This window comes from Pleurodeles waltl, chromosome 3_2, assembly GCF_031143425.1.
Source record: "Pleurodeles waltl isolate 20211129_DDA chromosome 3_2, aPleWal1.hap1.20221129, whole genome shotgun sequence".
Taxonomy (NCBI): domain Eukaryota; kingdom Metazoa; phylum Chordata; class Amphibia; order Caudata; family Salamandridae; genus Pleurodeles; species Pleurodeles waltl.
The window spans coordinates 144,055,898-144,068,745 of NC_090441.1; positions in this window are offsets into that span (position 1 = coordinate 144,055,898).

A 12,848-nucleotide genomic window follows, 5' to 3' on the forward strand; every position below is an offset into this window, starting at 1 on the left:
TCAAAGAATTTAAGCTTTTCCTTCCTCCGTGCAGTGGTTGCCTCCTTAGTTTGGCTTGCCATGGCTGCAGTTGCTCCTCTCAGCTGGGTGTGCCTCTGCTGTATGTGCTGGTTAGACTCCTCCCACTTCCATGGGGGTTACTTCCTGATTCTGAGGTCATCATCCAGCACCAGGAAGTGTGTTTACTCTTCTTTTCTTTTGCACCTGTTTGCTAATTGTGGCTCAATCGCAGTTTGCGATTCTGTTACACACCCATGTGCAATTTAGGAAATCACAATTTGAGATTTCGCAAATTGTAATGCAACTTTGCACCAAATCGCAAAATTGATTCGCGATTTTTTGTTACATCCCGTTTTGCGAGTCGGAAATAGCGATTCGCATTGAGTCGCTAGTTCCGACTTGCAATGTTTTAGCTTCGTACATATGGCCCTAAATCTTCTCCTTAGTTATTAGGCTGCATAGGGAGCTTTATTTTGGCAATATGCAAATTATGATTCATCATTCTCTCTACATGAGCAGATCTTTTATCAGTTTGACCTGAAGGAGTTCCATCCTCTGAAGCAATGTCCAGAAAATAAATTCTATTCAAAGCCAATTAAGGGATACATCTAAGACAAATAACTTATAACCGATCCCTTCTCTGGATCTTTCCACTCCTGCAGAAGTACCTGCTGAACGCCATGATAGAGTAGAAAGCACTGTGATTTCATTGAAAGATATCAGGCAAGGAAAGGTGTAGTAGAGTTATTTACACCAGAGATGTTCAACAACATCCTGCAAAACTACTCTATTAATGTGGCAACCCTTGGCTTCATTGTAATGGTTATCATAATGATCTGGTGCAGATCATCCATATAGGGCCAGATGTATGAAACTTTTTTGCACTCACAAATGGTGCGAATCGCATAAATCGGCCGTTTGCGAGTGCACAAACGTGGTCTGCGATGCATGAAAGGCATTCGTAGACCAAAAATAAGAAATCACAAAAATTGCAATATTTTGCGTTGCGACCTGGTTTTGCGAGTCACATTTTGCGATTCAGTATTTCCAGTAGGAAGTTGCGAGGCGCAAATTGCGATTTGCAAAATTCAAGTCGCAAATCGATGCATCAAAAAATCACAAATTGCGATTTTTCGCAGAATGGCATTTTGCACATGCAAAATACCACTAAGTGAAACCAGGTAGTAACCAGGTGCAACCTATATAAAGAGGCCCAGAATGCCTCAGACTCTTTTCCACAATGGCTGCACTCTACGTCATGGCGAGGAGGATGAGGATCTTGGCAGGTTTGAGGAGAGGGAGGAGGAGACAGGAGCGCATTTTCAGAGTGCGCATTACACTTTTTAACCTGACAGAGGAGGAAATATATGAGAGGTATAGGTTGAACTCAGCCATGATACTTGATCTGATAGATGAGCTACAACCCATACTGCAGCGCAGAACACTAAGGACTCATAGCATACCCACCCATGTGCAGGTAATATGCTCCCTCCACATACTTGCCTCAAGGAGTAATCAAGGGGTCATAGCAGCAGCTGGAGGGGTCTCACAGAGTACCCTCTCTAGATTTTTCAATGCATTTATCAACGCCATGCTGAGCAAACTACACCAGTACATCAGATTCCCACACACCCCACAGAATATACAGCAGACAAAAATTGATTTTTACCAGATAGCAAAGTTCCCCCACGTCCTAGGTGCCATAGATGGGACACATGTTGCAATCTGTCCACCATCAGTATGTGTACCGCAACTGGAAATACCAATATTCAATGAATATACAGGTGATTTGCAATCCTTCCTACATCATAACTGGTCTCGTAGCCAGGTACCCAGGGAGCACACATGATTCGTACATCTTTCGCCATAGCGGCATTCACACAAGACTGCTAGCTGGGGAGTTTGGAGAAGGATATCTACTAGGTATTGTCCCTCCATACAATGGTGCATTGATGGCGTGCTGATGTCAGATGGCTCAGTTACTCATCATATCCTTTGTCCCTTCCAGGAGACAGTGCCTATGCAGTGCGCACCTACATGATGATGCCCTACCTCAATCCTGCAACACATGCAACGGAGATACAATGCAGCCCACAGGGCGACCCACAACATGGTGGCTACTTGTGCAATCTTGCACAATATAGCTACCACCAGGGGCATACCTGTAGAAATATGTGAATCTGAATCTGATGAGGATGATGATCCCATACCACCCCTACAGCCAGCAGACAGGACCAGTGCAGCAGAGGGAAGGCAAAGGCGTGCTGACATCACACACAACCATTTCAGATGTAAGTATGAATAACACAAATGCACTGACAAATGTACCTATAGTGAAGTAAATGTATTACCTTAATGTCAGGTAATGTTATTTCAACGATTAGCAAAAGAAATGAGGTAAAAACTAGAGACAATAGAAGTTCAGAGTAATGCACTATTACGTCATAGTGAACACATTACCCCTCTGGCCGCTACAGTTGCTTTTTGCGGCCACGCACACCACTCGGGTGCCCAGTTACCTCACTGGCACCTCGATTGTCCGCCTCAGTGGCAGTGCTGTGCCTGGCACTGCGCTGTCTGATGTCCATTGCAGGTACAGCTAGACTGCTGAGGCTGGAAGTGCCCTCTGTGTCCCCCAGTGCAAGCTCACTAGGTGTGGCTGACCTCTGTCCCATGATGTTATCAATGACATTAGTGATTTGTACAAGTCCGTTAGCCACATCCCTGCTGCTGTGTCCTGCCTCCACCTGTGCAGCCACTGCACGACGTGCAATCAGTAAGGTTGCAGTAGCCACCCTGTTGACAGAGCGACAGAAGCCCCCAAACATGTTCATGAATCTGCGCTCCTGTCTGCGGTGGCTCACCCTCTCATGGCGCAGCTCCTGGCATAGTTCACGCACAGCACAAGTGAGCTCTCTTGTGTCCTGCGATGCCTGCACCTGGCCCTCATACAACAGTTCTATATTAGCATTCGGAGACTCAAGCTGGCGATGCAGGCTGCCCATGTTGGTGTTATGTTGCTGTATATTTTTTTGTAAACCAAGGATCTTTTTGTTTTGTAGGCGCTGCTGCTGCAACATAGCTGCTTCCAGCCCACCAAAGGAGGGACCCTCACCTGCCTCATTTTGCTGTGCTTCGGCATTTGTCGCCATCCTGCGGGGTGCTGTAGTCTGCTGACAACTGGCCTCCTGCATCTGGGAGCGCCTGCCAGTTGGGGATGGTGTAATTGGCCCTCCTGCTGCTCATCCGAGTCCTGGCTGAGCTCTGGCAGTGGCAGTGCCCTGGGCCTGTGTCGGACTGGCGCAATGGTGAGAGCCCACTTGTGTTTGAATCAGAGGCTGGATGGGTGTCAGTCTCGCCTACGGTGGCTGATTCTGTGGCTCCTAGGCCTGCCCACCTGCAACGACAATATGCAGCATGTCAGTTATGTTTGTTGCAAGTAAGGGCACACAATGGTAATAAAGGTACAGGTACTTCTCTTCACTGTGTTGTAGGTGTTGTGTTCCTCTGGGTGTTGCTCTACTTAATTACATTGTACGTGCTACTTTCAGTTCTGGGTTGTGGACTGCCACTCCCATAATGCATTGTTGTGCTGCTACTAAGATGTGGAATGGACTACATCTCACAATGTTTTACATTACTTGCTAATTCCGAAGGGGCTTTTGTGCATACACATATGGGGTTACAATTCAATATTGCACTTACCTTGGCTGGTACTTGGTGTGCCGGAGGTGTCTATCTCTGTGACCCCAGTCACAGCTTCAGGGAGGAGGGTCGACTCCACTAGGTCCTCTAATGGGGTGGATGGTGCCTCTGTGGATGGACCGCCTCCTGTGCCCCTGCGACTGCAGTTCATACCACCTCTTCTTAATCTCGTCGATCGAGCGCTGTGCCACTCCAATTGCGCAGATTTCGGTTTGATATCTGCCCAGAGTCTCCTTTTCTCACTCTCCGGCACCTGGAGTGAGCTTTTACCAAAAAGGCAGTCATGGCTCCTGACCACCTCCTCTGTCAGCACCTCAAGCTCTTGCTCGCTGAATTTGAGATACCTCTTTCTCTCTCCCTTCTCCTTTCCTTGGGCTGAGGTGTCCATCCGTGTTCAGGTGTGCTGCCTCCTTCAGAGTGTTGCTAAGTGTGGCTGGGCTGCTCTCTCTGGATGCTGGTTTTGGTGTGGCACCTCAAACTGCCTGAGATGATTCACTTCCTGCTTGTGATGTCATCAGGCTCCTCCAGGTGTGCTTTCTCGCAATTTCTCGCAATTTGTGATTTTCAATTACCGAATCGCAATTTGCATTCGGTAAATCGGCCTCGCAAACCACAAATAGCGATTTTTAAGAAATCGCTAATTCCGATTCGCAATTCTGTTACATGGCCTATTGCAACTCGGAAATAGCGATTTCTTAAAAATCGCTATTTACGATTTGCAAGGCCATTTCTTCATTTCTTCATACATATGGCCCATAGTCCTTTAACTTTGAGCCTGACTAGGGACAACAAGAGGATGCGCCAGAACATAAATAGATGTGGGTAACTTTTTTCCAGATGCAGAATTTATTATCTACTCAATCATTTGATGAATAATACCCAGAGCAGGAGCAGGAGGGAGCAAAGGAAACTCAGTCCTAGGTTCTCTTCAATTATGACGTTTGCGACTTTTGTGGGAGCAACACTGGTTTATCTATACATACTACATATGCTTCACCTTTGGGGAACACTTTTTAGAAGGTGAAGAACTGTAAGCACTCATGGGCGCAGCAGATACCAAATTTAACAAACAGTTTGGGCCTGATTGCGACTTCAGTGGATGGAAAAGCCTGTCCGCCAAAGTCCGATGGGTAGGTTGCTGGCCATTGCAAGTTTATTGCTGGGTCAGCGGGTGGAAACAGAGTTTCTGCCCGCTGGCCTAGTGGGAAACAGCCTATAACATTGTATCTGGCTCATAACAGAGCCAAGGGCAATGCTGTAGTGTGTAGGGTGCATCAGCACCCGTCGCAAAGTTTTGCGACAAGGCTGGTCATGGGGGCTTCCTGCACTGCCCATACCAAATGCATGAGCAGTGCAGGGGCCCCTCCTTGGCACCCTGCACCCCGTCTCTGCCAGCAGTTTCACAGCAGTGCTACTGCCATAAAGCCACTGGTGGAGAGGTGAGTCGTAATCCCCAGGGCAGTGCTGTTTGCAGCGCTGCCCTGGAGGATTAGTACTGCTAGCACCGCCACTGCTGACGGTCCAACCGGGGGCGTTACCACCGCAGTTTTGATGTGGTGGTGGGACCACCGCATTGGTGTAAACACCGCAAGGCCAGCTCCGAGGTGGTCTCCTCTCCACGGGGCGGGCAGACCCATGGTTGGCCCGCCAACCTCATAATGAGACCCAATATCTTTTCAAGCACCAATTTGAGGGTGGATGTTCAAAAACCTTCCAAAAACAGGCATAGAGGGTTGTTTGTCAACACGCTTCACCCATTGATCTGTGAATGTTCATTCACATGTCCATTCTGCCCACCAGAGAATACACCATGGGGCAGTGTATCAGCCTATATTTCTGACTGGGTCTCTATAACTTGTGACTACACAAAGGCCCTCATTACGAGTTTGAAGGTCATGACACTGTCAAACTCGCAGCGGCGGTTTAAGCGCTTCTGACCCTGTGGTAAAGACTGCAGCATTACAAGTTGTGGGGTTTGGCCGAAGCCAAACCACCACAATGCTGCGCGGCTGGCGGTGAGCTCCTCTGGGCCGGTGGCAGGCCTAAGGCTGCTGTCTGTATTAGGAGGCAGTGAACCACCAGGCTTTTTGTGGCGGTCTGCCATACAGACACCCTCACCCATCCACACACTTCCAAACACCCCGCCAACCGCACACATCCATACTAACACCCACACTCGTTCTCACATTGACATACACACAACCCCCACTCACACATACACACCCCACTCCGCAATCATTCACATCCTCAGCCCCCTTCGCAATCATCCACCCCCACACTCCGCCCACATACATTCACACACACCCCCATCCACACACTTGCACACACCGCCTCATCCGCACATTTCCATACAAACACCCCTATCTGACCACATGCATCCACACAGACACCTCCACTCAGTCACAGACTTGCACACATTCACCCCCACTTGCATGCATCACAATACACACACCTACTAACTCCCACCCCACACAACCCCTCCCCGTACACATACAACACAGACGCACGCATGCACACCCGTACCGCTACACATACACACACACCACACACATGCACACAACACCCCCTCCCAGCCACACACTTGCATACACCCCCAACCCAACCGCACACTTGCAGACACCCCCCACCAGACTGCACGCATACATGCAAACACCCCACTTATTCCCACACTGACATTTCCGCACCCCCTTGCTCTTACATTGACATACGCACACCCCTCCGCATCCATACACACATTCCCACCTCGCATTCATACACACCCCCACCCCCTCCATGCATCCACACACACACACGCACACACACACTCACACACCCCCTTTCGGTCAGTCCACCTACATGTCTGGGCTAGGCGGTCGTACAGAAGGGGATGGGTATTGGCTGTTCCACCGCCAGCCCCGCACCACCGTGCAGGGTCCGCCATGCAGTATTATGTATCGTAATACGGCGGGCAGAGTCCTTGCGGTGATGAGTGGAAATCTGTGGGTGACACAAAATACGGGCATCACTGTACCACCAGCACTGGCGGTACGGTGACGGCATTATGCACACAGGTCTTAACAAAAGATCACTGTTGTCATAATGAGGGCCAAAGTTTGTACACATTGTTCACATGCTTTGAAAAATAATTACTTTTGTTTGAAGTGTGGTTTTAAATTTTTTCTTTTTGAATGGTACCTTAAAAAAATAACTGATTGTTTTCCCTGCACTTTGGTGCCCAGTTTGATGATGATTTTTTCCTGTGTCCTTTTAAAGTTGCAGGTCTGAAGCATTCAAGAGATATTTTAGCTAGCTTGAAGTTGAATGCTTGATTTGGTGATGATTTTGTCTTTTTTTGCATTAACAAAAAGTAATAGTAAAATGCATAGCACAGCTGAGAGATTCTTTTTAAATCGGTAGTAAACATCCACATAAGGGAATTTTTTTTTACCATAAGGAGGTCATGATGACAGAATTTTCTCCTGCTTTCTTCTTTTTTCCCCTTTGTTACATATGTTTTAAAAAAAAACACATACTTACAGTTGCAATTCAGCATATATTTCATTATGTTGAACCTGCAGAGTGACTCGTTTAAATGTGAAATCCATGTAAATGAACAAAGTAATGAGCCTGTTCACAAAGATATAAGTGTGAAATTACTAAAAAAGTTTAGATGTGCATGTCCTCACACACTGAATTCAGGTAGTGGAGTTTTATTTGCAAGTGTAACGTTTTATGCACAGGAGGAGGAGGTCTCCACCAAAGGGGTGGAGATTTCCCTATGATAAAGTTCTTCTTTTTTAGAAATGGGAGAACTATTTTTGGTAAATAACAATGTTAAATATTTATATATTTATTTGAAATGTAGAATGATATGAAAAGTATTAACTTTTATTAAACACAAGTTACTGATATACACACATTTATTCTCACATTGTGTAATCCGGCCACTGACAGTGTTAGGGATATGGAGTAAAAATGTAAACCCTCTCTTTAATGAGAAAGAGAAGCCAATGTATGTATCGACTAATGAAATGTTCCAATCTGAATTGCTTTTAATGAAATGTTTAAAAGTATCTGCTGTTTTACTGTTTTCAATGGTTGAGTGTGGGCCAGATGTACATAGATTTCTTCCCGTAGCAAATGCTCCAATTTGCAGAATCAGGCTGTTGGCATGGCTTGTCAGTCACAGAGAGTGCATTGACTAGAATCTTTTGTTTTGTCAGATTAACTCTGAACACGTTTTTCAAGGACTCTCTCTGGAACATCATAGAGTATCTTGGAAAGGATAGACATTTTAATGGCTGCTGTCGTGGCTTGTCACAGGTGTATGCCCCCACATCCATTCAACTCTGTTACTAGCTATAATTGGTGTCCCCTTCCACTCCCTTCTTAGGGAATTGCCACTCAGATGTCATGCTCGTAACTTCATAAAATTCATGCTGCCTAGGATTGTGGATGTCAGATGTGTACTGCACAGTTGCTATCTCTATGACAAATACAGGCAATACTGTCCCTTGTACCTAAGGGCATCCAAAAAGCTGTTACAATATTTCCCATCTGAGTGGTCGGCTGAAGGGGGAATTTGATGATTTATTCGATGATTTGAGGAGCACAGGATTGAAGTATCTACCACTTGATTCAAGGATTCTGTGATTTGAGATTGGAGAACGGTGCAGTCAATGAAATCCACACCTAAGGTACGACCAGGTGCTTTGGCTTTCTTCTCAGTGGATGTGAGGAAGCCCTTGCTTAGGTCCTGCTCTTCACCGGTGTTCCTCTGCTTGGGACCACTTCTACATCTGTGTTCCAGGGTATCCAAATATCATGAATATAGTCCCAGACGTTTTCTGCTTGTAATGAATTCTTTAAATCCCACAAATATTTTCCTTTCATACTTAAAATTAGTCTTTCTCTTTCAATGTCTACTTCAGAGGCCTCACATTAGTGATAGATAGAGAGGATTTAATGTCACTTGCTTCAATTGTGGGACTCTTGTTGGGTCCCTGTACTGGTCCATGCACCTGAGTACTGGGGTTTTGTCACACCCTTAATGTTGTGCTATGACGGCTGTCTCTTGGGATTCTGCAGTGTTATATGCAGATCCTGCTGGAACCTTAGTTTCTGATTACTGTCTCCAGATGTAGAACAATAACATCTGTTATAGGACATTGAACAAGACCAGTATTATGCTGTTTATTTCATTCTAACTATATACATGTTGTGTGCGACTAATAGAGAATTAGTCACTAAAGTACATCATGTTTAAGTCTCATTTCCTGTGAAATCTATGTAAATGGAAAACAAAACGGGGTCGAGTCACAAAGTTAAACTTACACATGAGTAAATCTACATGTGTATGTTTAAGTTTACTCTTGCACTTTTGAGTAACATTACTACTTTGGGCTATTCACCATTATCGAGGTATTGGTGAAGTCAATAAAAACGTGAACTGCAAAGTTACTACTAGTAATGACTTTACAACCATATATGACATTCCTCACTCTTGGAGACGGCCTCCTGTGAGACACTGGGTTATTGTTTGAGGGGGTTGAAATCCTTCTCAAGAAACAACCACTATCTTTGTCAGGGTGAACCACAAAAAATCACCAAAGTAACTTGTGCTTAACCCTTTGGAAACTTTACATGAAAGCAGTCAGGCTTTAAATTAGATGCAATGTGTACAGTATTTATGCAGCACTTAAACAGTAAACAAGTTAAAACAACCCAAGAAAAATCCCCCTCCAATCTAGAAAAATAGAGTAAATGTTTGTAAAATAAAATTATACCACAATGACAAAAATCCATTCAATAGAAATGGAGCTATGCACTGTGGTTGTCTGTTCGCACTACACTAGGACAAGTTCCAGGCTCCAAGTGCTTTTGGATGACAATAGGTTGGTGTCAAGTCTCTTTGTGTATGTGCTGGGGAAGCCCCTTTGAAATGTCATTAGCTTAGGGAACAGCTCCACATTAGCTAACGTGGTAGGATAGCTTATCCTGCTAACATTTAGTCCCCCTTTGTCTCACTGCCTGTAAGGAATACGCAATTCATCTGCAAAGTATACCCAAGTCATGTGACCCCGAACACAGACAGGAGACACAAAATGGTTAGTGCATGAAAATGCCAAAATTCTAAAAGGAAAATACAACAATGTCCAATCAGGTATCAATTACAGTAATGCTTCAATATTAAGGCAATAACAGATATGTATTGCACAACGATACAGGTCACAAAAAAGGTAAAGGATATGACCAAAACAATTTTTAATAAGTGGATAAATTAGGCAGCACAATTAAATGTTAAAATGGTGAATCAGGTTCTCAATGTCAATTGAATACCTAGTGCTCATAAATACATGCAAAAAAGTGCAAAAACAGTGGTCACAATAAAAACAAACAATGGCAGAGAGAGCAATATCAGCTATGCAGATTGTTGCTTGAGACAGGCTCACACCCCCAACACAAAACCCAATTTACTAAAGTTGCTCTGGTAAGCCTGGGTGAAAATGTACTTACACCAGAGTAATCTGTGTAAATTTGTTACTTTCACATAACAACATTTATGCATAATTATTATGACTCAGCCATTATTCCACATTGAGTATTTTTGGGGACAAATTTTAATGCAAAATGTGCATTTCGGCTAGGTATTTTTAACATAAGCAGCACTTGAGGCAGATTTTTTACCCAAGCGGAGCGTTTGGATAATATTTGAGTGCAAAACTACAAATTCAAATCTGAACAGCACTATTTTGAATGAGAGTGTCAGCTTCTTTCACATGGGTAGTCAACAAACATTTTGGGTATATTTTTTTACCCAAGCAGTACAACTACAAATCTGAATGGAAGTAGGTGTGTTTTAAAAGTGATCAGCCAGAAATCAACTAAAAATTACATTTACGAGTAGAATCTTTTACTCGACCGGACTATTCTCATAGTTTTTTGAGTACAGGATGCATTTTGCATAACTATGCTACATTTTGCCTATTTTTACAGTACTTCCACACAACTACACTATTCAGAATCATACGAGTTACACCCACCCATACACTTTGGTACCCTCCAATCAGCATGATTTCAAGTAATTATTGTGCTCATGCACTAAAGGAAAGACCGTTACTAAGGGCCAAAAGAGACTTTAGCTTCAGTGACATCACCAGTCCTTCTGATTTGCAGAGAGTCACTTTGAATCTAGAGGCTATTTTGAGGCTCATTTATAGTATCTTTATTCGGCCACTAACTCTGGCAGACACACCTCAGGCTTCATAATTGTCAGTGGGATGTTGCACAAACACTGTTACCTGAAAGTTTTCACCCCAATCTGCTTATTCATGCTGATGCATTTGGCTAATAGCTCAAAACTAAACATGAACAGAACTGATGACAGGAGGCAGCCCTCTTATGTTCCCATGTCTACTGTAAATCAGTCAGAGATGCTGTCGCTCAGTCTCACACATTCCAGAAATCAATATCCAAATGCCATCCTGAGCATGACATCCTGCAAGCATCTCCAGTGCATCCAGTTAAAGGCCTTTTCAGCATCCGAGCACACAAATATTACTCTGCTCCCAGCCCTTATGTTAATTTGTATAGTCCAGTTGTTAGACCTGTCAGCCTTGGGGAGGTTTTACCCCAAACATTCTGCTCCCTCTTCCCTTTCTTCTGATCTAGTTTGTGCTGGCCTTATGACTCTGCACACTTTACCACTGCTAAAATGTCCTAAAGTGCATTTGTTCACTCCTTACAACATGGTAATACTGGCTTATTCCCAATTCACATATGATATTTACTTATAAGTCCCTAGTAAAGTGGTACTACATGTACTAAGGGCCTGTAAATTAACTGCTATGAGTAGGCCTGTAGCATTGATTGTGCCACTCACTTAAGTAGCCCTTCAAACATAGCTCACCCCTGCCATAGAGAGCCTGTGTGTGCAATATTCTATTGCCATTTCAAACTTTCAAAATAAACCTTTTGCCAGGCACAGACCTTCTGGCCACCCCTAGGGTAGGCTCTGGACAGATCAGAGGGCATGGTGTAATGTGTTTATAGAGTGGGATATGTTCTTTTACTTTTTACATGTCATGGTGATGAAAAACTTCTAAATTCATTGTTTGGTATGGCAAGGCCCATCTCTCCCTTAGGGTAACATTCAAGTTGCCTTATTACATTTTATAGGTGTAATTTCCAAATGGGAAAAGATGATCTTCATGTTTAGTGTCTCTGGAATCCTAATTTAAAATCTAACTTATGATGAAGTTGGATTTTAAATTAGAATTCTGAAAGTGCCTTCCCTTAGTCATTTGGTGCCTGAGCCTGTTTCTGGTTACATGACTGGGTGTAGTTGGAAGTTGGGCTGTTTGTAGTCCTCCTAGACAGACACACATAATGGGATGAGCAATCACTGGCAGGATGAGAGGGAGGAGCTGGGTCCATCCACACTTACACCTGAATAGGCTGTGTCCTATCTCCACACAAAGGGCTTCATACTCCCTGTAGTTAGTCTGGATCCAGGGCATATGTGCACTTCAAAGGCATGCCTCCAGAAGTTTCTGCCCACTTCAAAGGCACAACTGTGTATAAAAAAGGACCTCAGACACCACTACTTGACTACACTTCTACACCTGTGGATACTCTGCCAGGAAAAAGGACTGCTGTGGTGCTGAAGAACTGTTACTCTGCTGGACTCTTGCTTTGCTGTGCTGACCTGCTGACCTCGTGCCTAGGTGAGAAGGAATGGACCTGTGTCTCTTGAACCCAGAACCCAGAGTGACTCCAAGGGCTAGTTGGATGGCCTCCTGATCTGAAGACTCAGGGACATATCAGGCTTTCAACAACCTTGTATCTGCAACTGTACTCTGTCATCTGTGAGTCTACCTTGCCAAGTGGTGCCACCCCAGAACTGGACCCTTGGAAATGGGTTAAGGGGCATTTCCAGCCTCTGGGGATCAATTGGGACCGACACATCGCCTTTGCTGTGAGGTACAACCCTAAGCATCACCAATGCATCTATGCTACTGCATGGATTAGTCCTGCAGGAAAGATCTACATCACCGCTGCAGCCTGCATCACTTTCAGATCCGCTGCTACGTAGCACATATTGAACAGAGCCCCTCACATCTCCTGTCAACGGAAGCCTTGACAAAAAAAGCCAGACACCGCAT